This window comes from Balaenoptera ricei, chromosome 6 (assembly GCF_028023285.1).
Source record: "Balaenoptera ricei isolate mBalRic1 chromosome 6, mBalRic1.hap2, whole genome shotgun sequence".
NCBI classification, from domain to species: domain Eukaryota; kingdom Metazoa; phylum Chordata; class Mammalia; order Artiodactyla; family Balaenopteridae; genus Balaenoptera; species Balaenoptera ricei.
Window position 1 is genome coordinate 99,806,393 of NC_082644.1, and position 25,090 is coordinate 99,831,482.

At 46.4% G+C, this 25,090-nt stretch overlaps 1 protein-coding gene across 14 annotated transcripts in view; it reads left to right on the plus strand.

Annotated features, from left to right (window-relative positions):
• The window catches only part of PALM2AKAP2 (PALM2 and AKAP2 fusion), a 624,626-nt gene that overhangs the window by 558,686 nt on the left and 40,850 nt on the right, over nucleotides 1–25,090 (plus strand). The window contains exon 1 of one of the 14 annotated variants that reach the window (XM_059925279.1): nucleotides 4,924–5,036. The exons of the other annotated variants lie outside the window; for them this stretch is intronic. The gene's annotated coding sequence lies outside the window, so the exon portion shown is untranslated. Of the gene's footprint in view, nucleotides 1–4,923; nucleotides 5,037–25,090 lie in introns of those variants that run through there. 14 annotated transcript variants of the gene reach the window in all.

Below are 25,090 nucleotides of genomic sequence, written 5' to 3' on the forward strand. Positions count from 1 at the left end.
AGACCATGTTCCCTAGCCCCTGATATGTAGACAGCCCACATCGCTCCCTGGCCCCTTGAAGGCCACCGGGCACTCTTGCAAAAGAGGTATGGTTTTTAGGATTTGTCTCAAGGAGCTTTTTTAGAAATCCTTCTGAATAACTAAGGATTCCTGCAATGTTCTTATACTGGACACTCAACCAGAATATGTGAGTTTGGCCCAGGCCCTCCTCAGCCTAGAAAAGGAGTGGATTCTCACAGGTGACTTGAAGATTCTGGTCTGAGGATTTTCCATGAGGCTGAAGGCCTCTGCTGAGTGAGCCAAGGGTAGCTTCTGGGGAGGCCAGTGCCTGGAGACTGTGTCCGGAAACCAGGTCATGAAGCCTCCTGACGTCGAAGTGATGCTCTATCAGACCTTTTCCCGAAATCTAGAATAGAAGAAATAGAAGTAGAGGTTATGAAGAACATCTTAAAGGAGTTGAAGCTTTTGAAAGCCTACAAGCCTCTGTCCTGCAGCTGAGGTCCTTAATGTGACCAGGTGGCTTTCCAGGCTTTCCTATCAAATTAGGGATCACGCCTTGCTAAAGCAGAGATCTTAAAAACCAGGCACGCAGGTTGCAGGGTTGCCCCTGGGAGTCTCATCGGCAAGTTCACAGTCCTGCACCCGACGCCCCACTCCCTAAGCACCCCAAGGGACAAGGCTCTTTGTGCAGAAATGGAGTCTCCTCCCCGTCTCACTGTATCTCGAATATTTGCTGGAGTGAATCGTCTCTCACTGTCATTTTCTGGATCTGATTGAAAGATAAATCGGGAGTAGAAAAATCTACCAGTGCCTTTCAAGGTTATGGGCCAGGGCAAGGCAGGCTGAGGCAGCCACACTTGCACTTGGCCGCTTTTGGATGTGAACGGCTGCTGCCTCTCTCCACATGAAACCCCGGGCAGCTGCTGTTATCATTCCCACTGGCCTCCCCAGAGAGAGAACATGGCTGGCTTCTGCAGGCCTGCCTGAAATCATCTGCAGCTGCTTGCATGATTTCAAGATGAGAATGAAAGGGTTTAGGCAGAGGTTAAGCTGGGAAGTCCTCTGTGTGAAATATTTTCCTTTCATGGTTCCCTTTCCTTTGGGATGTAATGTACAAGCCACTTACTGGGCAGCCCGGTGAGCCACTGGCCCACAGGGAGCTGTGGCTGTCTTCTCCAGGTCACTCCTCGTGCTACCACCCTTCCTACCACCGTGGCAGTCCCTGTGTGCGGGGCACCCCCTCTGCATGTGAGATACAGGATCTCCTTTGATACAACAGCACTCTAAGGGCCATATCCCATTTTCAGATAAGGAAACCAAGGCTCAGAGAGGTCCACTGGCTCGTCCTCCAGCAAGCTGGTGCAGAACCAGGATCCAAAAGACTTTTGTTTGATGCTGAACCCCACACTCTTTCTACCTCTGCAGTGCAGTTTGCTCCATGTCGGCACTTTCAGCCTCAACTCTAACTGACACCATCTGAGAGCAGGAATATCCTTATTAACAGGATAGTGCCTAAAGGCATCAGGCTTACTTCTGTAATCTAGCCAATGTTTACTGAACTGTTAGGAAGATGCAGTGTGTTTGGAAATAATACAGACATTTATTATTATGTATTAGAGTATAAACTTGATCAAACGGAGAGTAAATTTGCCATCCGGTGTTACTGGCATCACGTATTTTTTGTTTGTGTTATCTCCAGGGCTGGATCAGAAAGATTAAGTTAAGAAAAAAAGATCAGACATTCAACAGTAAATACATTACTTCAGGCCTGGCTTCAAATTCACTGGGTTTATGGGGCTATTGAATTGAAATCCCAAAGTCCTTGGACCACAGCCTCTAGGAAGCCCAGAGCAGCATGGCCACTGCTGGGATTCCATTCCCTGACCAGACGCCTAGCTCTGTTGGGCGTTAGCCAGAAAGCAGGCCATTATCAGGACAGAAAACTGAGACTGGCAAAGCAAATGGTATGTCATTCCCCACTCCTACCCTTCGTGCATTTATCCTTTCAATGGCACCTGAAATTAAGACCCAAATCCTGTATGGTCTGGCCAATCCACCTCTCCGGACATCTTTTCCATCATGACCACTTTATTCCATCCCAACGTTGGGAAGGGGAAAAACAGGCCTTTTTCCTCTACCCAACTTAGGTTCCTTGGCTGGGGCCTTGCAAATTAGACTGAGAAAAGACAGAGTAACAAGAGCAAAACAAACAAGTTTTTTAATGCATGCATTCCACGTGCATACACACGGGAGTACTCAGTTATGAGTACCTCAAAGGGGTGGTTAGAACTTGAATTTCTGTAGCATCTTAGCAAAGAACAATAATTTTGTAGAGAAGTGACAAGACAAAGGAAAAGGACTTTGAGCTTCTAGGGTTGGCAGATTGTGGGAAGGCAAATATATGGGGAGACTAATGATAGATAAGGCTAGTTTTAGTGAGGATTGTTAGGTAGACTCCTGGGGCCATCTCTGGGCTGATGAGGGTCTGGAGTTGTCTCTGGTGATTACCTTCTGTCCTTTCTGGTAGAGAGAGGAAGGGGGAACACCTTTATGAATCTATGTCATGCTTCTAGACAAATAAGGGGAAGGCAGAGAGCTTTTCTTGCATCTACTTCTTCACAGTTGCATTCAGCTCAAAATAGTCCTATGCCAAAGGGGCATACTTAGGGGTGGCAGTCCTGGTACCCTTCACCAGCTACCGAAGCTGTCTGCCATGTCTTGTCCCCTTGCTTCTCTCGCCCCTACCCCAAGGCCTTTCACACCAGCCTGGAACAGTCTTCTGTCCCCACCATGGCTTAGTTAACTCCTCAGCTTTCAGATGGCAGCCCAACTGTCACTTCCTCACAGAAGCCTCCCCTGACCTCCCTGACTAGCTCACATTCCCCTGTTAGAAGGTGTCAAAGGACCCAGTGCCTTTCTTCCCAAGCACTTATTACAGGTGCAACTTCACATGTATTTGTGATCGAAAAACGCCTTGTTTTCCCACTCCCGTAAATTTCCAGAGGGCAGCTCCATGCCTGGTTCTCCCCACGTGTCACAGTGCCCAGCCCAGTGCCTGAGACGCAGGAGGTACCCACTTGCCAAAGCAAATGAATGGATGCAGCTAAGCCCAGCCCAGTATCCAGATCTCCTGCTCACAGCCACTGGATAGTCTGTGCTCAAGTTGCAACCAGGGAGACACTAAGCAAGTGAACAGCTCTCATGTCTTAATGGTGGTGTTAAATTTAGAAAGAGAGCTTCAGCCATAAAAAAGAATGAAATAATCCCATTTGCAGCAAGATGGATGGACCTAGAGATCATCCTACTAAATGAAGTCAGTGAGACAGAGAAAGACAAATACCATATGATATCTAAAAAAATGATACAAATGAACTAATTTACAAAACAGAAACAGACTCACAGACGTGGAAGACAAACTTACGGTTTCCAAAGAGGAAAGGGGGCAGCGGAGGGACAAATTAGGAGTTGAAGATTAGCAGATACAAAACTATTATGTATAAAATAGATGAACGACAAGGTCCTACTGTATAGCACAAGGAACTGTATTCAATATCCTGTGATAAATCATAATGGAAAAGAATGTAAAAGGAGAGCTAGCCACTTCTCACTTCAAGTTTCCAGACTTCTAGACCATTCTTAGTTTAAATATCTCTTCGAGGGGAGGACGGAATTCCAAAGATGCAGCTTTTGATAAAGCCTTGATCTTTTACCTCTTGCAAATTCTGCTTAGGAATTAGAACCTGGAGTATGGCTGCTGCAAAGAATCTTCTTTGCAGTTTTCCCTCTAGCTGATTTTTCCACTTTTTCTTGAACTTTTATCTTGAGGGCAGATGTCCCTTATGAATTCATGTGGTGTACGTAACTTGCCCTAATGGGTTTATTTTTATTTGAGATTTGGTCTGCTATCTATAGATGCACTGGAACTGAGACCTCTGGGGTTAGAGCTGGGCCCTTGTTCCCAGAGCCCCTTTGAACTGAGAGAAATTATTTGCCTTTTTGGCAAAAGATCCACTTTTAATTTTTTATTTCTTTCTTGCTCAGATTGCTCTTTTGGCCTCATGAACTTAGATCCATCTGTTCCCCTCTCCTTTCTGGCTGTGTCGTGATCCCTCAAACATCTGAAGGAGTGCCATCTTGTAGGATTACTCAAGGGTCTCCATCCTGAATCAGTGGAACCTCTTGAATTGCCTCCCAGAAGCTCCCATGTTCGTGTGTGTTTGTCACTTGGACACAGTTCTCCTTTTTCCTCCTTGCCTGTAATCTAAATGCACCCTAGGAAATTTACAAGAGTTCTACCTTTTTTTTTCTTTTTTTTTTAAGAGCAAGGTGTCATGTCTTGAGTTCAGTTCAGTCTCAAACTGGATTCTGTCCAGACTTTTTGTTTGGGTTTCAGATGTTTAGCCCCAAACAAATTGAGATTTAAATTGAAACAGGTCCAGATCTGGTAATGTTTGAGATTCTTCCCAGAGCACAAACGGTCCCTTACTTGAAGCTCCCCTAAGTGCAGTTCTTGAATCTTCAATCTCTGTGTTCCTAGTAAACACTCACGGAAGAAACAGTTAACAATTAATCTGCTTGTGTTCCAGTGACTTGAAAAATAAGCATCAACATTTCTGAGGCCTCATTTTATCAAGTTCTGAAGGCTGGTTTTCATAGCTGATGTTAGGCCTTGGTTTATCAGCTCCAATGGCCTGGAAACGCCTTAGACTTGAATATTTGGGATGAGCAGAGCGGACTCAGCTTAGGAATTCCAAGAAGGCAGAATCAAGATAGAGAGTGGCCGAGGCTCCCAGGTGTGGAACGAACCCAGTTTCTAAACCTGATTCTTCTGCTCAGTTGTAATGTTTATAACTTGGACTCCCTTGAGATTTTTGTACCTGGTTAGAATGTTTTAAACCTTGGAATGATGCTTCTTTGTGGATTTATCTGAGAAACATGGCAATCATAGTTCCAAGCTATCTCATAAGGCTGCTGTTGAGATCTTCAGAGTGTTGATTCTATCTTCCTGGTGCTTCAGAAGTGTGAAATGGTAGCAGGTATGTGGTATGTGTCCTGAGACTATCTGGGCCCTTTCTCTCTACTGAGATTTGTTTGTTTGTTTATTTTTTATTCAAGTATAGTTGATTTACAATGTTGTATTAGTTTCTGCTGTACAGCAGTGACTCAGTTATACACATATATACATTCTTTTTTTATATTCTTTTCCATTATGGTTTATCACAGGATATTGAGTATAGTTCCCTGTGCTATCCATTAGGACCTTGTTGTTTATCCATTCTAAATGTAATAGTTTGCATCTACCAACCCTGAACTCCCAGTCCATCCCTCTCCCTCCCCTCTGTCCCCTTGGCAACCATAAGTCTGTTCTCTATGTCTGTGATTCTGTTTCTGTTTTGTAGATAGGTTCATTTGTGCCATATTTTAGCTTCCACATATAAGTGCTATCATAAGGTATTTGTCTTTCTCTTTCTGACTTACTTCACTTAGTATGATAATTTCAAGTTGCATCCATGTTGCTGCAAATGGCATTATTTTGTTCTTTTTTATGGCTGAGTAGTATTCCATTGTATATATGTACCACATCTTCTTAATCCATTCATCCGTTGATGGACATTTAGGTTGTTTCCATGTTTTGACTATAGTGAACAGTGCTGCTATGAACATAGGGGTGCATGTATCTTTTTGAATTATAGTTTTGTCCGATATATTCCCAGGAGTGGGATTGCTGGATCATATGGTAATTCTATTTTTAGTTTTCTGAGGAACCTCCATACTGTTTTCCATAGTGTCTGTACCAACTTACATTCCCACCAACAGTGTAGGAGGGTACCCTTTTCTCCACACCCTCTCCAGCATTTGTTATTTGTAGACTTTTTAATGATGGCCATTCTGACCAGTGTGAGGTGGTACCTCCTTGTAGTTTTGATTTGCATTTCTCTAATATCTATTGAGATCTTAGTTGACGGATTGATCAACTTGCTCAAGTTAGTGATATTATCTCTTAGGTGATGTACTGTGTCATCCTACACAGCATCCCCATTTTACAGGAGGAGAAATAAAGACGGTGGAAGGAGCAAGGCTAGAACCCCTTCCTTCTACACTGTAAATTCAGGCAGGGGTCTGTATACCTCTTAATGGTTAGTTTTCTGAAGAGCTTCACCTTGAAGGATAGTAAATCAGAAGCTTAAATGTGCATGTATCCTGTGGCTTATTTTGAGATTGGCTTGCAGTAAAGCCCTTGGGTTACTTATACCAGAAAAAGGCACACAGAATGAATGTGTGATGTAAATGCTCTCATTGTAGTTCCCATGCAATAGCAAAAGTCTATGCTCGTGGTTCCATTATAACATCTAAATGTTTATACTATTGCAACTTAAAATTTGGTTGCTTCGTAGCTCCTACATGGGAGTTGAATTAACTTCAATGCACTTGAGCAAAGCTGCTTCTTTTTCTACAGTTTTGGGGAGGTTTTGTTATTAACATTAACCACATAGGTGGTAGTTGTTTTAAAGGACTCTTAGCCACACATACTGTAGAGGTCATTAAAAAAATAATTAGGAGTTAATTTTTAATAATGTCCGTTTGGTGGCTACAAATTAACATGTTTTAAAACCCCTGTGATTTGACCCCTGTTCATCATATCCTGCTGTTCATTGGTGCTGACCAGCAGAGCTAATGAGATGCCTAAGTACTGCTGTGTTTCACGGCTCGTTACTCTAGGGGAGTTGGTCTCACTTTCTTTTTTTTTTTTCAACATGTGGGTGGACATAAAATTTATCAGCAGGCAAATCCATGAGGAACTAACTTTATTACAAGTATCCTTTTAGACTTGAAAGATCCCTCAGCTAGTTAATTAACTTTGCACATCATATATGTGGTTTTCATTCCAAAGCTTTTTGCTTATTGCTGTGAGAAGGTTCTGCTTGATGAAGCAAAGTAGTCCGGGTTGTTTTATTTATATATATCCCCCTCTAGTCTAATGCTCTTATTTTCCTCTCCAGATTCTTTCAGACTCCCTCCCCTTCTTATGCACAATATAAATACACAAATTATTACTTGTCACCAACAGCCTTAGTGATTTTAGAAATCATCATGTGGCTACATTGCATATTTTTGCATTGACGAGCGTGCTTTCTTTGGCAAACATGGTTGAGAACTTTTGAAGAAGAAAGCCTCAGGTCCATCAGGTTGGTTTTTTCTGTGGTGGAGATGCGGGTGGTATCCTCTGGGTCTCAGCAGGCTCGCAGCTCTGACCCCCAGATGATGAGACTTTGTGACTAAGGTCTGAGAGAGTTGACCACAAAGGAGGCCAGAAGTGCTGAGAGCTGGGTCCAGAAGTGGCTGGCAGGAAGAAGATTCTAACCCAGAAAAGCAGCTTCTGGGAGTGCGAAGTGAGGTACTGGCTTAAAGGGGAGGGACCACACATCTAACTGCCTCAATGTGTCATTGCTGGGGGACATGTAAGGCTGCAGCCTCTCTTAGGTGGGGAGAAGAGAAGCCTCCCTTGGTGGGCATGTGCTGAAGAAGGGTGTTACTGCGAAGAGAGAGGTGATGGGTGCTCAGTGCTTTTTCTGTCCCAGCGCAGGTGTGCCAAGGACCACTGTGCTGGTCACAGGTGCAGCAAGATAGGAGGCTAGGGAAGGGGGAGAATGCTGGCCAGGAGTGGATTTGAGAGGTTGGGAGGACAAAGGCTTGTGTTGCTTTGCATGTGAGCACAAGCATGTGTGCTCCTGGACATCCATCAACAGCCCAGAAATTGGTTGCCATTCAGTTCTCAAACAAATGGCTAGTTTATTAAGCTGCAAACTGCTATCTCCGTTAGGAAATATTCCATTCCAGCTATTAGCCCTGAGGGTTAAAGAGCCCCCCTCCTTCCTGTCTGCTTTGCTCTGTCCCCAAACAATGCTTTGATGTGCATGGTGCTCCTAATGGAAGATAAGTCATCAATTAACCCAACTAGAAGGTTCAACTGAAAACAGACTTTTCAAAGAGGGGATTATCTCTGAGTTGTTAACCACTGATTGACGTTATCTGTCTGGGATATATTCTTATACCAAGGCTTAATCTCCACCTATATAACAAAGGTGCAAAAGTATTCTAGTTATTCGGTTTGTTTTTAAAGTCACTCTAGAAATTGGGTCTTAGATCACTGAGGCTGCGGTAGAGGTGACCATATTTTCCTTTCCAAACAAATTACCATTTTAATTCCTTCAAGAATTGGTCCTGATACCATTAAATTGCTAGGGCTTTTTCTTTTTGTTTTCTTTTTTGTTTGTTTGTTTTTTGTTTTGTTTTTTACAAAATAGAAGCAGAACCATCTATTTTTATAATAGTATTAGCAATATTGTGAATTTAAGCATAATGCAGATGAAGCAAATCTGTAATTGTGCTTGGGATTTGCAAGTCAAAACAAGGCTTTTTTTTTTTCCCTCCCCCAGATGCTTTCAAATTCTGACAAACTCTGGTGTTAATTTACATACAGCTTTTCAGGAAAGTATCAATTGATTAAAATTAATCTATTTCACTGTTATTTTTCATTGTGCCTTTAGTTTTCTAGCATGCTTATGAGACCAAAAAGGGGCTATAAAAAATTAATTATCAAACATTTAGAAAGTAAAATAGGGCAGTCACGCCACTATCCTGATACAATCAATAATTATTTTAGTCTCTTCTAGTCTTTTTTCCCCTATGTTTGCTACAAAGATATAGTCCATCTACCTAGAATCTGCTTCCAACCTCATTAGCCTCACAGAATGTTTCAAAAATTATACCCCCTACTGCTTAGTGGGTACAGAGTTTCTGTTTGAGGTGATGAAAAAATTTTAAAAATAGATTGTGGTGATGGTTGCACAACATTGTGAATGTAATTAACGGCCACTGCCTTGTACCCTTAAAATGGTAAAAAAATGGCAACTTCTATGTTATATATATTTTACCACAATAAAAAAAAAAAGTATATGAAAGATATGCCCCCGATTGCTTTTTTTTTTCTTTTTTGAGAACTAAAGCATTGACAGATTTCAGAGTTTATAATGCTGGGAGAAAATTTTAGTGTGGAGTTTATTTTTCACAGACGTCAAAAACTACAACTTTTCAATACTACTTGGGGTTTGCGATAAGCCTGTAATTTGGAGGAAAATTTTCAGCAGTGGGGTGGCATGTTATTATAACACCAGAAACCTTGGAGGTTGAGAGGTCTTGTTTCAGTCTGAGGTAGTTAAAGCCCTCCCAGGAACACAAAAGCCTCTGAGGGCAGTGTTGACAGCCCTTGATTGACACGGACTGATAGTGAGGTTCACAGGCTTAGGTGAGGGGAGCCCTGCCCTCAGGGAGCTCCAGCAATGACTGGGCAAGTCCTCTAGAAGGATGTGGAGATGTGACAGAGCAGTTCATTCTGCTGGGCTGTTTCTCTCACCCGGAGACTTGGGATGGAGTGGGGAGCAGGTTGGACCTGGGCTTTGGGGGAAGCTGAGGGAGGGAGGGAAGGGCCAGGGAGGAGAGGCCAGCGAGGGGATAGACTTAGGAAAGTAGGTCAAGTTTGGGCAGGGTGGCAGATCCTTAATTCCAGATTCATGAGTGTCTATTAGAAAATCGTCCAGGCGACATTTATTGAAGGCCTAGTTGTGCTGAGCTTTGGTGGAGGAAGGGAGACCCAGAGCAAACCATAGTGGCACCCCTGATCTCGAGCACCCATTGGGTGGGGTTCAGGTCACAGACTGGGGACATGTTTCTGGACCACACACCTGACTTCCTCTGCCCCTGGGACCTCCATTCCCAGCAGTGGTTGTTGTGGTGCATTTATATTCCTGAATCCTTAAATATTGCAAAGATGGATCCAGGCTTACAAAGAGGAAGGCAAGCTGGCTGTGTGAACCTAACTGGGCTCAATGTTTTAAACATCTCATATTGTCTCAGGTTATTCCTTTGTGTTCATATCCCAACTCTGAAATTAATTTGTCTAATACATGATTTGTTAAACATGAATTAGAGAGTGAAATCAAGAAGTGATTTTAAAGAATGCTTTTCATAACACAGGCTCAACCAGGTTCCTGAAAGGAATATATGCTCACTTAGGGATTTCAGCATTACATGGTGACATTGAGGGAGGCTGACTTGGTGGGGAACCCTTGGTGCCACCGCAGTTTTTGCAAGTAAAACCTTGCCCCCTCTCCCTTCCCAGTCCCCTTAATGGCCACGTGCCTTGCCAAGATGAGATACAGGAGTTTTAACCCCTGCCCCGATTCTGAGGTTCAGCCTGAAATCACCAACACGGGAGCATGGCTTGGCGTTAGTTTTTCACTTTGCATAGGATATGCTCAGAAAAACTAAGGGGAAAAAATGGGAGACTGAGTGTTTTAGAATACAACAAAGCAACACCTTGGCTCAAGGCAACTTTTTTGTTCAGGAGCTTCCTAGCGCCTATCGGCTTGAGATGTTTGTTGGTTGTGTTCCCTCCGCATTGAACCTCCCCCCGACCCCAAACCCAGCCCCTGTTATTTCCTGTTCTTGGATCCCCACCTTCTGCCCTGCTTGCTTGGGGAGGGGGGGTGGTCCGTGTCCGGAATGGACTGGCTGCTCTCAGATCCCTGCTATTGTTGTCCAAACTGTGTACAAGACAAAGAGACATTCTTGGGAGTAGCCAGACGTTATCTAGAGAATTCCAACCACTCTGCTGAAGAGAAAGTCACTCACCTTGACCCTTTAGAGGAGAAGCCCAGGCATCTGAAGTAGGGGCAGAGGGTAGACACAGCTTGTTAAGACTATATCTGAGGGGCTTCCCTGGTGGCCCAGTGGTTAAGAATCCACCTGCCAATGCAGGGGACACGGGTTCGAGTCCTGGTCTGGGAAGATCCCACACGCCGCGGAGCAACTAAGCCGGTGTGCCACAATTACTGAGCCTGCGCTCTAGAGCCTGCGAGCCACAACTACTGAGCCCGTGTGCCTAGAGCCCGTGCTCCGCAACAAGAGAAGCCACCGCAATGAGAAGCCCGCGCACCGCAACGAAGAGTAGCCCCCGCTCGCCGCAACTAGAGGAAGCCCATGCGCAGCAACGAAGACCCAACGCAGCCAAAAATAAATAAATAAATACATTTATAAATAAATAAATTTATAAAAAATTATTTTAAAAAAAGGCTGTATCTGAGACATACCTAAGAACCCAAAGTGAATTCTTAGATTCAATGAGCTGTGGCACATCCTCTATCTTGGGAAAGCAAAAAGGATGTCAATATTTGCTTCTTTATAGTGGACTTAGGAGAGGCTGACAAGCCAGGGCTTAGATCTCAGCTCTGTTACTTACTTGCTTTGTGTCCTTGGGCAAATTATTTAAGCTCTGAGCCTCAATGTCTTTATCTGCAAAATAGGGATTATACCCTACTTCAAGGTATTGCTGTGTGGATCTATTGAGATAATGTATATAGAGGGCATAGTGGAATGCCTAGACATTGTAATGTTCAATGAATAATTGTGACATTGTCATCCATACCATCTCTATTTCCTGTAAAGGAAACTGACACACAGCTAAGGCAGAGGGCTCATGGGAAGGTTCTAGGATTCATTTAGAGTATGTGGTAAGGTAGAAAAAGAATCTCGGGGCTAATCTTTCTTTTCTTTCCTTTAAGATTTTTTAAAAAAATTTATTAATTTATTTATTTTTGGCTGCGTTGGGTCTTTGTTGTGCTGCGCCTTTCTCTAGTTGTGGCAAGCAGGGGCTACTCTTTGTTGCGGTGAGTGGTCTTCTTATTGCGGTGGCTTCTCTTGTTGTGGAGCACAGACTCTAGGACCATGGGCTTCAGTAGTTGTGGCTTGCAGGCTCAGTAGTTGTGGCTTGAGGGCTCTAGAGTGCAGGCTTAGTAGTTGTGGCGCATGGGCTTAGTTGCTCCGCGGCATGTGGGATCTTCCCGGACCAGGGCTCGAACCCATGTCTCCCGCATTGGCACGCAGATTCTTAACCACTGCACCACCAGGGAAGCCCCAAGGGGTTAATATTTCTTGTTCGATAAGTCCAATTGTTCCAGCTTCTACAAGAGGCAAGATGGTAGTTAAAGGCCCTGAGACAGGAAGCTTCACCATTTACTGCTGGATGTCTTGGGGCAAGTCACTTAAAAGTCTCTGAGTCTCAGTTTTCTGAGCAGTATAATAGAGCTGTCAAGAGCCCTGGCCTCTTAGGTGGGTTTTGAGGAATAAGTCTGACTATGCATTCAAATTGCTTAGTCCCATGCCTGGCATATCATAAATGCTCAGTATAGGGCTATGATCATTTGATCATCAACCTCAGCCCACCCCTGAGGTCTCTGGGCCCCCACGTGCCTTCCCCTGTTTGACAGGTGCATACGCATTGCCAGCTCCAGGACTCTGCAGCTTCAGTCTTTGCAAACTGGCTTCACTGGTCACCAGCATCCACGTGTGCTTCTGCCTTGCAGCTGTGCAGCCTGGGGATGCCCTGATTCCACACGTATCCCTTTGCTCTCCCCGGTTTGTCCATGAGTTTTCAAAAGTGCACATACCTTGTGGCCACCCACTTGATAAAGCTTGAAAATCCTATTATTGGCCTGTTGCCAGAGGACAGAGCAAGAATGACCTGCCTTGTGTTGAGGGTCTCCCCTGCCCTGGGCAGGAAACCAGCTGCTTTCACGTGTTGTCTCTTAGGGAATCTTCATAACAGCCTTAGAAGGGAGGTGTGTTTGTTTCCCTTTGCTGCCGTCACAAATTACCATGAATTTAATGGCTTAAAACAGTAGAAATTTATTCTCTCACGGTTCAGGAGGCCAGAAGTCCAAAATCAGGGATGGCAGGGTTGATTCCTTCTGGAGGCTCTGAGGGACAATCTGTTTCATGTCTCCTCCTAGCTTCTGGTGTTGCCAGCAATCCTTGGCACTTCTTGGCTTGTAGATGAATCACTCCAATTTCCGTCTCTGTCTTCACGTGGAGTTCTCCTTTGTATACATCTCTGTGTGTCCTTTCTTCTTATCAGGACACCACACCTGTCATTGGACTGAGGGCTCACCCTCATCCGATATGATCTCATCTTAACAATTATATCTACAAAGACCCAATTTCCAGATAAGGTCATCTTCTGAGGTTCCTGGTGGATGTGAATTCTGGAGGCGAGACTATTCAGCCCACTACAGTAATTATTATACCCCTTTAACATATGAGTGACCTGAGTTTCAGAGAGGAGAAAATCCCTTACATAGCATCACACAGTCACTTTGTGACACCAGAGGATTCAAACCCTGACCTCCTTTTCTCTAGACTCGAGTTCTTCCCATTGAATCACCTTACCACTCATAAATAAATGGAGAAAAAAATAAGGGTCTAAAAACCATGGCAGCAAACTGCTGAGCAGCAGTCAGCCACTAGATCAAAGGGGGCCTCGGGAGGGTAAACAGGATGAACAGAGGCTATGCAAGTGAATGGTGCCCCCCCCCCTTCTTTTTTTGTTGCTGGTTCTCAGACTTTATCCTGTTTCCATAATCAGTATAACTTGTTGGTTTTCAACCACAGTGCTTGCTCCTGGGATTCCACAACCCAGCAGAGAGATTCCTCAGAAATGAGACCTGAAGTGGTGGTCGGGTTCCCTTGGCATTAAGCAGAGGGAAGGAGCACATTTCTTTGTGCAAAGCCAAGTACCCTCCGTGACTCCCCGTGGCCTGTCTTACTGCTGGCTGCTGTTTACCATGCACCCCCTTGCAGAGGTTCCTACCCTCCGTGACTCCCCGTGGCCTGTCTTACTGCTGGCTGCTGTTTACCATGCACCCCCTTGCAGAGGTTCCTACCCTCCGTGACTCCCCGTGGCCTGTCTTACTGCTGCCTGCTGTTTACCATGCACCCCCTTGCAGAGGTTCCTACCCTCCGTGACTCCCCGTGGCCTGTCTTACTGCTGGCTGCTGTTTACCATGCACCCCCTTGCAGAGGTTCCTACCCTCCGTGACTCCCCGTGGCCTGTCTTACTGCTGCCTGCTGTTTACCATGCACCCCCTTGCAGAGGTTCCTACCCTCCGTGACTCCCCGTGGCCTGTCTTACTGCTGCCTGCTGTTTACCATGCACCCCCTTGCAGAGGTTCCTACCCTCCGTGACTCCCCGTGGCCTGTCTTACTGCTGCCTGCTGTTTACCATGCACCCCCTTGCAGAGGTTCCTACCCTCCGTGACTCCCCGTGGCCTGTCTTACTGCTGCCTGCTGTTTACCATGCACCCCCTTGCAGAGGTTCCTACCCTCCGTGACTCCCCGTGGCCTGTCTTACTGCTGGCTGCTGTTTACCATGCACCCCCTTGCAGAGGTTCCTACCCTCCGTGACTCCCCGTGGCCTGTCTTACTGCTGCCTGCTGTTTACCATGCACCCCCTTGCAGAGGTTCCTACCCTCCGTGACTCCCCGTGGCCTGTCTTACTGCTGCCTGCTGTTTACCATGCACCCCCTTGCAGAGGTTCCTACCCTCCGTGACTCCCCGTGGCCTGTCTTACTGCTGCCTGCTGTTTACCATGCACCCCCTTGCAGAGGTTCCTACCCTCCGTGACTCCCCGTGGCCTGTCTTACTGCTGCCTGCTGTTTACCATGCACCCCCTTGCAGAGGTTCCTACCCTCCGTGACTCCCCGTGGCCTGTCTTACTGCTGGCTGCTGTTTACCATGCACCCCCTTGCAGAGGTTCCTACCCTCCGTGACTCCCCGTGGCCTGTCTTACTGCTGCCTGCTGTTTACCATGCACCCCCTTGCAGAGGTTCCTACCCTCCGTGACTCCCCGTGGCCTGTCTTACTGCTGCCTGCTGTTTACCATGCACCCCCTTGCAGAGGTTCCTACCCTCCGTGACTCCCCGTGGCCTGTCTTACTGCTGCCTGCTGTTTACCATGCACCCCCTTGCAGAGGTTCCTACCCTCCGTGACTCCCCGTGGCCTGTCTTACTGCTGGCTGCTGTTTACCATGCACCCCCTTGCAGAGGTTCCTACCCTCCGTGACTCCCCGTGGCCTGTCTTACTGCTGCCTGCTGTTTACCATGCACCCCCTTGCAGAGGTTCCTACCCTCCGTGACTCCCCGTGGCCTGTCTTACTGCTGCCTGCTGTTTACCATGCACCCCCTTGCAGAGGTTCCTACCCTCCGTGACTCCCCGTGGCCTGTCTTACTGCTGCCTGCTGTTTACCATGCACCCCCTTGCAGAGGTTCCTACCCTCCGTGACTCCCCGTGGCCTGTCTTACTGCTGCCTGCTGTTTACCATGCACCCCCTTGCAGAGGTTCCTACCCTCCGTGACTCCCCGTGGCCTGTCTTACTGCTGGCTGCTGTTTACCATGCACCCCCTTGCAGAGGTTCCTACCCTCCGTGACTCCCCGTGGCCTGTCTTACTGCTGCCTGCTGTTTACCATGCACCCCCTTGCAGAGGTTCCTACCCTCCGTGACTCCCCGTGGCCTGTCTTACTGCTGCCTGCTGTTTACCATGCACCCCCTTGCAGAGGTTCCTACCCTCCGTGACTCCCCGTGGCCTGTCTTACTGCTGCCTGCTGTTTACCATGCACCCCCTTGCAGAGGTTCCTACCCTCCGTGACTCCCCGTGGCCTGTCTTACTGCTGCCTGCTGTTTACCATGCACCCCCTTGCAGAGGTTCCTACCCTCCGTGACTCCCCGTGGCCTGTCTTACTGCTGCCTGCTGTTTACCATGCACCCCCTTGCAGAGGTTCCTACCCTCCGTGACTCCCCGTGGCCTGTCTTACTGCTGCCTGCTGTTTACCATGCACCCCCTTGCAGAGGTTCCTACCCTCCGTGACTCCCCGTGGCCTGTCTTACTGCTGCCTGCTGTTTACCATGCACCCCCTTGCAGAGGTTCCTACCCTCCGTGACTCCCCGTGGCCTGTCTTACTGCTGCCTGCTGTTTACCATGCACCCCCTTGCAGAGGTTCCTACCCTCCGTGACTCCCCGTGGCCTGTCTTACTGCTGCCTGCTGTTTACCATGCACCCCCTTGCAGAGGTTCCTACCTGGCATTCAGAGCCACAAAAGCAGTGGCCAGAAGCAGGTGACCGGCCCTTAGCTGCCCTCATATCCAGGCTGCCCAAAGTTGTGGTCCAGCAGAGCTGGCCCGGGGCCAGACTGGGAAAGCACAGAGCTGAGGGCAAGAGAGGGGTCGTATCACGTGCTCTCCCTGTTTCTGGCTAAAGCACAGGACTAGAGCAGAATCAGAACCAGGTCAGGGTCAGGTCCTCGGTGTCAAGGGCAAGTTTCTCTTGGTTTAAACCACAAACGCAGCGCTGTCTGCAACCAGGCTCAGAATCCCATGTAGTCAGTGGCATCAGTTTGCTGCATGAGGTGGGGTCAGAGGATTTGAGTGGGTCTGGCTTGAGCTTTTCTAAGTGCTCCTTGGCTGCCCGCCGCGCCCTGCTCTTCATCAGGCCAGTGTCCCCAGCGCATGACCTGATCTGGAATCTCCACTTAGTCCTGGCAGAGCAGGACACTCAGGTCAATCATCTGGACTTACCTGGGGTCCTCTCTTCCTGCCCGAGCAAGTCAGAGTGAATTGGATCAGAAGTCTGTTTGCTGCACAGTCTGCCTTCACATAGGACTTTGTGCTTTTGAAGAAATTTAAGAAAGGCTGTTCGTGAGTTTTCAGAGTGACTGGCAGTTCATAGTGACACTGATATGCATGATATGATGAGACCTGTTGTGTGGATGGAAGTCTAAACCTTCTAGAGCCTTCCACTGGTTCCCTTGCAATCCATAGGTACTGATTCAATAGGATCAGACCTCCTTCCTGTTGGTAAGTGGTAGATCCTTTCATTGAGTTTTCTTAGAGCTCACCAGGTATTTCGTGGAAAGAGAACCTTTGATTGTTGGGTTTTCCTTTCTTCCTCAGAATTGTGAGTGTTGTCTTGGGGAAGCGAAGCCTTGCTGTGTCACACCTCTTGCCTTTGAGCAGAGAAGAGCTTGGTGGGTGAACTGTAAGAGGACCCGGCTCCACGCTAAGTCCTCGTGCTGATCTCAGATGCTCAGGCCCGGCCTGAGGGCTGGGAACTGGGTGACGGGGAGTGGGGTAGGGAGGATCCCAAGGCAGAAATGGCACTCGGGCCCAGGGCTTAGGATTGCCTCCCAGAGTTATCATGCGTCCCCACCCTCCCAGCGCTCAATTTAAACATTAATGAGATATGTGCTTTTGCTTACGGAGGACTAGATTTAGCAAACCCAAAATACTGTCTTTAAAACTCGACTCAAAGCTTTAAAATACTACTAGAATAAAAAATTGATTCAGATTCACTGAGTCCCTGTTCGTGTATGTGTCCACCTGTCTGTCCGTCTTATAGGTGGATGGGGAGGCATCTAGGTTAACTCCACTGCACAATTAAATTGGAGAAAAAAAAAAAGAAAAAAGACTTGTTTAGAATAATAAATCAAGTCAGCCTCCAATTCTTGTTCTCTGCTTGACTAATCAGAGCTTGGAAAACGTTTTAATGGGGTTTTCCTATGACATATCCTGTCTGTGACATAGTTCATGAAATTCTGTGACATTTGACTCCCAAAGAGGAATTTGGTTACTCACAGAGTGTTTCACAACTTTTCTGGGAATAGGCAGCTCATGGAAGGAAAATATTCATCTATAACAGTGAGTCAATTACATATCTTTGATGAAAAAGGAAGATTGTGTCATCTCACAATTGTGTAGCATGGTCGGCTCCTAAAAGTATGCTATATTACAGCAAGAAAGCACAACTTCCTTGAGGGAAGGTCATGTTTGAAACACTTGTCCATCATGGCTGAGTAGAGGATTCCCTACTCACCATGGAGACGGAAATTGGAGATTGAGAGGTGTTGCAATACCTAACAAGTAGACGAGATGTTCTTTTTTAAGTCTGTGTATTTAAAGCTCAAATTTGTAACATTTATTGATGCATGATTACTTTCAAAGATTACTTTTCCAATTATAAAAGTAATACATGCTCAGTAATACATACCTTTATAAAATATAAGTTATACGTTCCACGTCAGCTTTTCATTCTGCCTTCAGCATTGAGTTCCCCCATTCTCCAGGGTTAACCAGTTAATATATTAATGTGATTCTTCCAAACAATATGTATACAAATGGTATCCTTGGCTTTGAGACAGTGATTTAATCTTCTCTAATCTCTCATGGTGCCATATTTCCTTTTAGTTCTTGCCCATCTCACTTTTTATATTTTTATGTACTTAATTTTTTTCACAAGTTAATACATGCACATGGTTGAAAATTCAAAAGGTGTAGAAAGGAACACAGTGAAGAGAAGTTTACTACCTCATATGTCCAGTCTACCCCATTCCAGAGAAAACCATTGTTATCAGTTTCACATTTATCCTTTCAGGCATAGTCTATGGATATTATGTGTGTGTGTATGTGTGTGTGTGTATATATATATATATATATATATATATATATATATATATATATATATATACACACACACACAGACATATACACACACATATATACAATATATATTATATATACATTATACACACCTAGAAACTAATAAAAAATTATGTATATAAGACTATATATTCACATTCTTTTTTTGTTAACAACTAAAGTAGCATGGTGTATATACTGTCCTGTACCACTTGTCACTTAACAGTAGATCTTTGAGATTGTCCTGTACCAGTTCTCATAGAGCTGGGAGCTGTACTATCCTCTTAAAGGTTGCATATACTATTCCATTTTATGAATAGTCCAGTCCCCTAATAGGTTATTTGTAGTCTTTTATTATTGCAAGCAGTGCGGCATTAGAGACCTTTGGATATAGTTCATTTTATACACATGCCACTATACCTGAGAATAAATTCTTGGAAGTGGAATTACTGGGTCAAAGACATTGCATATTTTAAAGTTGGATACATATGCCTAATTGCCATGCAACTTCATGGAGCTGGATGAGGGTACCTCTTTCCTCCCATTCTGATAACTAATTTTCTTGGTGGAAAACTTATCTCATAATTTAGTTTTGCTTTTCTTTTATATGGGTGGGATTGGGAATCTTTTTGTATGTCTAAGAATTATTTATATATTTTGTGTGTGTCAACTGTTTTCCATGTCTTTTGTCCATTTTTGTGTTTGGTTTGTTGGTCTTTTTCCTACTGGTTTGTAAGAGTTCTATATATATCATGAATATTAACCTTTGTGATATGAGTTACAAATATATTCTGTTTATTTCTATTTTAGCCACCATTACTGAGTCCTTTTACTGTAGGACAAATCCCCCTACTGGTCATTGTACTTCACATCAGCTCGCTATAATAGAAGTAGTTTTATATCCTTTTTACAGAGAGGGAGAGGTCCAGGTCTGTTGGATACCAAAGCCCATTCTTAACCGGAACTCTGTACCCCTGTATACACAATATATTAATATAGCATCATTCCAGGTTGCCATGCAATTTTGAAAATATGCTTTCTAAAGGTTGCATAGCATTCCATCAGTTCAGCAAATTGCAGTTTTCAGGTGCTGATTTTTATGACTACACATTTTCATTGCCGGCAGGTTTTTACTGTTCTAGGCAAGATTGCAATCAGTGCATTTCTTAAAGCTTTGTGTCCATGAAGCACCATAATGGCACCAATATTCCTGCAGAAGATAAGGGTATAGTGCCTGAGGTAGCAAGCAGAGGGACCTTTTGAGTCTATGATCCTTGATGGAGGGACCCACAACAGACTCAGAGCGGAAATGGGGTGCGTATCAGGCCCTGCATCGGGGCCCTGTATTGGCAATCAGACCCTTTCCCTTACAAGATCACCACCAGCTTCATCTGGTTCTGGAATGAAGCATACCATATATTACGATTACAGATTCTCCTCCCTTCTAAAGCCTTCTTTGTGAGCAGTATCAGAGGCAGAGGGTACACTGGGAGACTGCAGGGTGCAGTGGGAAGGGAAGGGCTTGGAAGTTGGTGAACAATTTCTCTTTCTGTAGAATCATGTTTCTTACAGGAATAAATGCGATTGTGGTGTGTGACATAGCTGGGTGGTCCAAACATCCTTGTGTGTTCTTCCCATCCCTGCTCTTTGGCTTTCAGGGTCCTGAGCACCTGGGAGGTGCTGCTGAGTCTAGATTTCCTGCAGCCTTTTAAGGGAAGTCACTATTCTCTTCCCTTCTCATCCATTTTCCCTCAATACATTAAGGGCTGGTTATGTCTTAGTTTCCCACACTTCACTCCAATTAGAGATTCTTTCAGGTAAACAAGCTCCTATTTTAAATTGTCAATATTCCCATCACATTCACATCTAAGCACAAATTGCTTTAAAGACCTGTCTCCATGCCGAGATGTGGAGCCTGGGACTTGGAGGTGGGACTTGGAGGAGGGACCTACCTGAAAGGTAATGGGGGAGCGGGCAGCCTGGGGAGGAGGAAGTGGCCATCATGGTCACTTAGAAAGGACCTCTGGGGGTGCCAAGGCCCAAGCTGCCTTCAGTGTGTTCCTTGAGTTAGGTCTCGGAGCAGTTTGAAAAGCTGCAAACCTCCACCTTCCCTGGGCCCCGAGAAGCGTGGAGAGGGAGCTACCCTGTGCTGATCCCACCCCTCCCCTCTTTACAGGTCCAGGCAGCGGGCTGGGTAGGACCATTTTTGAAGCCAGTCCCTCCACCTTGCCTGCTTGCATCTAGTTCCTTGTGATCTCAGCAGATCCATTTTGGAACATTCTATCACGCTAATGGTACATACATGGGATGGCTCCATTTAGCACAATAAACTCCTTCAACTAAAGAGATAAAGTTCTGACAAGGGGAATGTCTAAGACGGAGTGGAGTTCCTTCCCGGAACCCTTGAAATCTCTCTTGGCAAAAGTATCAAGCAGTTTCAAAGGAAGCAGCTGTCCCCATTTGCTGGCTGGCTTTTTCTCAACTCTGCCCACGTCGTTACCAGACTCAGAACTAACCTGGGCTTCACCTCTGCCCAAGGTTCATGCTAACATCACAGAACGACAGAGGTCAGGAGCAGAAGGGAGGTGCATTTGGGGGGTTCACCTGCTTTGGCTCTCTTATTTTACAGACCAGAAAACTAAGACCCAGAAAAAAAAAAAGCCTGGCCTTCCCAGGGTCATGGAGAAGCAGGCACATGTGTTTCACAGACAGTCTGTTGCTGCCTGGCATTTGCTTTTTAATTTTTCCCTTTTGATCCTTCGCATACTTCCTGGATCTGCTCTGTCCTGAACTGCCCAGGATGCCTTCCAGGGACAGAGCCCTGCCCTGTGGGTGGGATTCCTGGCCTCCAGCCAGACCTCTGTTCCTGACCAGCTGTGTGACCCTGAGGAGGCTGCTTAGGCCGGGGCCCACCCCTCGGTGGAATGGGTGAGAATCCCCACCTTGCAGCTGGTGAAAGGAGCACAGAGAGAAGGTATGTGAAGGTGTGTGACCCAGAGTGGCCCCCAGGAGGCGGGCAGTGGACCTTCACTGAGGGATGATCATAGTAGCGTTGATGACCTTCCCACCCCAGCTGCTAGGTCCTCACAAACTGCACTTTGCTTCCCAGCCAAGCAAGTTTCCAAATGACTTCCTTTCTCCCAGTGCAAGGCACCCTCAGAAACTAAAGCAGATCAGGCTACAGCAGCCAGAGAATTAAACTGGCAGTACACAGCTGTTTTCGTAAACTCCGAAAAACCACCCCAAGCGCAGAGCCAAGAGGGAGGAGGATGGATGCGGAGCCTCGACGTGTAGGTGCTGCTGGATTCCGCTCTGCTCCTGCCCGTAGGGAGACCCCCCCCCCACCCCCCCCCCGCCAGCCAATGCAGGTGGCTCAGTTCGTGCTTTTGCAGCCTCTGTCTAGCTTACCAGTTGAATTTCTCCCTCTGCCTCTGAGGATAAACCACTGTTCTGGAGCAAGTCACTGTGACTTTGCCACAGAGCGTTTTTCCTAATTCCGTCATATTTTTGCAGCCGGAGGGAGGGGGGCGTGTGCGTACGAATATGAGTGATGAGTATGCATATGTGTGTGTGCACGTGTGTGTGTCCGTGTGTACGTGTGAGCGTGTGCATTGGTTTGCTAGGCCTGCCGTGGCAGCGTCCCACAAATTGGGTGGCTTAAGCAACAGAAATTTATTGTCGCACGGTTTGGAAACGAGACGTGTCAAACCAAGGTGTCGTTGGTGGAGTTGGCTCCGTCCGAGGGCCGTAGGAAGGGACGTTCCAGCCCCTCTTCTTGGCTGACGGACCCCTGACTTCTCTCTCTGCCTTTTCACGTTCCTTCTAGGTACGCCTCTGTGTCTAAATCTCCTCTTTTTATAAGGACATTAGTCACATTGGATTAGGACCCACCCAAATGACATCACTTGACTTGATTACCTCTGCAGAGACCTTATCTCCAAACAGGGTCACCTTTTGAGGTACTGTGTGTTAGGACTTCAACTTATGAAGTTGGGATGGGGGGGAACCCAACTCACCTCCTAACAACGTGCACGTATGTATAGGTGTGTGTGTGCGCATATGTGTAGTAAACCGTGACACCTCAGACTCCAGTCAGAAGTGTGCCTATTGCTTAGATAATAGTACTTTAAGGGCACATACAATTTCCTCTTTTGCGAACAGGGCAGATTTAAACAAGTTTTTACACACCTGCTCATGGGGGCAGAGGGGCAGGTGTGATTATGTAGCAGGTCCTGGGTACCACTCTTGCCTCTTGGCTTGAAAGCACCTCTTCATGGAGGACCCTGCTCACTTTGTCATTCCTGAGCAGAGCAATGCCACCCTGGGTGTGTGATTTCCCCTCCTCATTTTACTTTAGACCGTTAAGTAGCATCTTGAAATGCCTTTGGCCCTACAGCAGAACATTCCGATTATTCCAAAGGGCAGAGTAACTTCAGAGTTTCCTTAGTGCTCCTTGGTGACTTGGTATCACCCAGTCACTGAGAAACTCCTGGATATTTCTAAATAAATTTCAGCTCATTAAAAATGTCGCTTGGATGTTGTAAATAGTTGTAAAGTATAGTATACATTTAACTTCCTTTTCCAAAGAGCCTACCTGGGCTCCATCCACTCTGATGACTCCTTCCCAGACTTGTGTTTCCGGGAGAGTCACAGGGGGTCTGTGATGCTGGGCTGCCACCGTCTTTGAGCTGCTCGCCTGCTTCACCAGGACAAACTGGTCCCAAACTGACCCCAAATAGATTGCCCCACAGGACCATGGTTGGCATTTGTCCTCTTCTTTCTATTCCGTTTACTGTGAATCTCAGTTCTCCTTGTCCTTTCTAAAATTTTACTGAAGAAAATGAGTTCTGCATGGCCCTGCAATTCTGATAGGCTTTCCATTCAGCCAAAATCCTAAATTATGCCCCAGACTTTCCAGGTCAACCCAGAGTTCTGGGGGACCAGGTGGGTGGAGCCTCATCCACCGTGGGGCAGCGAGGGGAACCAGTCATTAACACGCCATGAGCCTTGGTGTGTGGTGCTGGGGGTCTGATTCTATGGCGAAAGAGTGAGGGATATATCTGTGGCATTTATGTCTCCCCAGGGCCCATGTGGGTCTGTTTTCTTTGTGGCAGAAGATACTAGTTAGCCCTGAGAAAGGAAGAGCCACTTCCCCCAGAGATTCCTTGAAATTAGAGCACTCATCCCTGTCTTCAAATTCTGTCCCACTTCAGCGTGGGACACAATGTAACCATTTAAAATATATCTGACCACCACCATTAAAGGACATAAAAAGTGCTTGTGAGATAATGTGAAGTGAAAAAAAGTTGGCTACAAATTGCATATACTGTGGTCTCAACTCTATTAAATACATATTTCCAAAAAGGAGACTGCATGAATGCAGTAAACCATTAACTGCTTTCCTCTGTGTGCAGAGTGGATGAATAACTTATTTTCCAAATTTTCTACAGTGAGCATTTATTATTTTACACACACATATAGAAGCTGTCCTATTTTACACACACATATAGAAGCTGTCCTGAAAAGTTCATTTAACTGGATGAAGTCCATTTAACTGGATCTTCGGGATCCGTCAGGTTTTTTTTTGCTGCCTTTAGCATCACCAGGATATTAATTCCCTGCCTGCCCAAGGCCCATCTCTGACTTTCCAAGAAGACAGCCCTAACTGGTTCATCTCAGCACCACTAAGCTCCCACCTGCCCACGCAGCCCTGGGCGCCAGGCGCGAACGAGAGCTGCTTCTGGCCGGCCGGCTGCTGCCCTCCAGGCTCGGGCCAGCTGGGGGGAGGGGCCAGGTCTCTTTGAAGGGGGTTAAAGTCCTTCTTTGTGTGAATGGCCTTTGAGAGAGCAAAAGGAGGGCCAGCTGTGACTTCACAGTCTTCTGTCAGGAGGCTCAGAAGGAATTTGTCCAGCTTGAGCCGGGGCGCAAGGATACTGCCTGGAAAAAGAGAGGCAGTTCTGACCGGGGACATGTGAAGTGGGCACTCCGGGCAGGGTAAGCCGAGTCTGCTGACCTAGCTTATGGTCCTTTGCTTTCTAATCTGGAAGGAGAGGGTTCCCTTGTGAGGCCAGAGTCTTTGTGGAGGAGGGACTCAGAGTGGGGACTTCGGGGCTACACTGTGGACGCCTTTCCTGCTGGAGAGAGAGCGGGCAGCTGGGCTCAGACTGGACACTTGCTTCTCTTCTTGCTAATCTTGCCAGACTCCCAGCTTTCACGCTGAAGGGCAGAGCGGGAGCTCCCCACCACACGTACAGTGCAGGCAAAGATGCAAAGATGCACACATCACCTTTGCCAGATAATGCTTTGAAGATGGTGCATGAGAGTGTGTGTGTGTGTGTGTGTGTGTGTGTGTGTGTGCTTTTCCGCAGCAGAACCGAGTGACGTAGCTGTTCTGGTGACGGGTTTTCTTGTTATCACCTTGTATGTAGTTAATCTACAAGCCTTTGTTGTAGAACTTGCCACGTTCACAGAGTGGCCTGGGGCTTCTGGGGGAACGTGTGTGCCTGTCTCCTGTGGGACCCAGGGCCATAGGAAGAGAAGCTCGCCAGCTCTGTTCCTAATACAGACTCATCTGTGGACAAAGAGTTAATCTCAAAAGCCTCTGGCACGGTTTTCTCTTTTCTCCTGGCTCTGCCTCCACACAGCGGATTTTCCCCAGGTCCACGGTGGAGCCCAGCTTTTGCTCTCTGCCATTACTGGTTGTCCAGGCATGAATCCAAGATCCCGAAC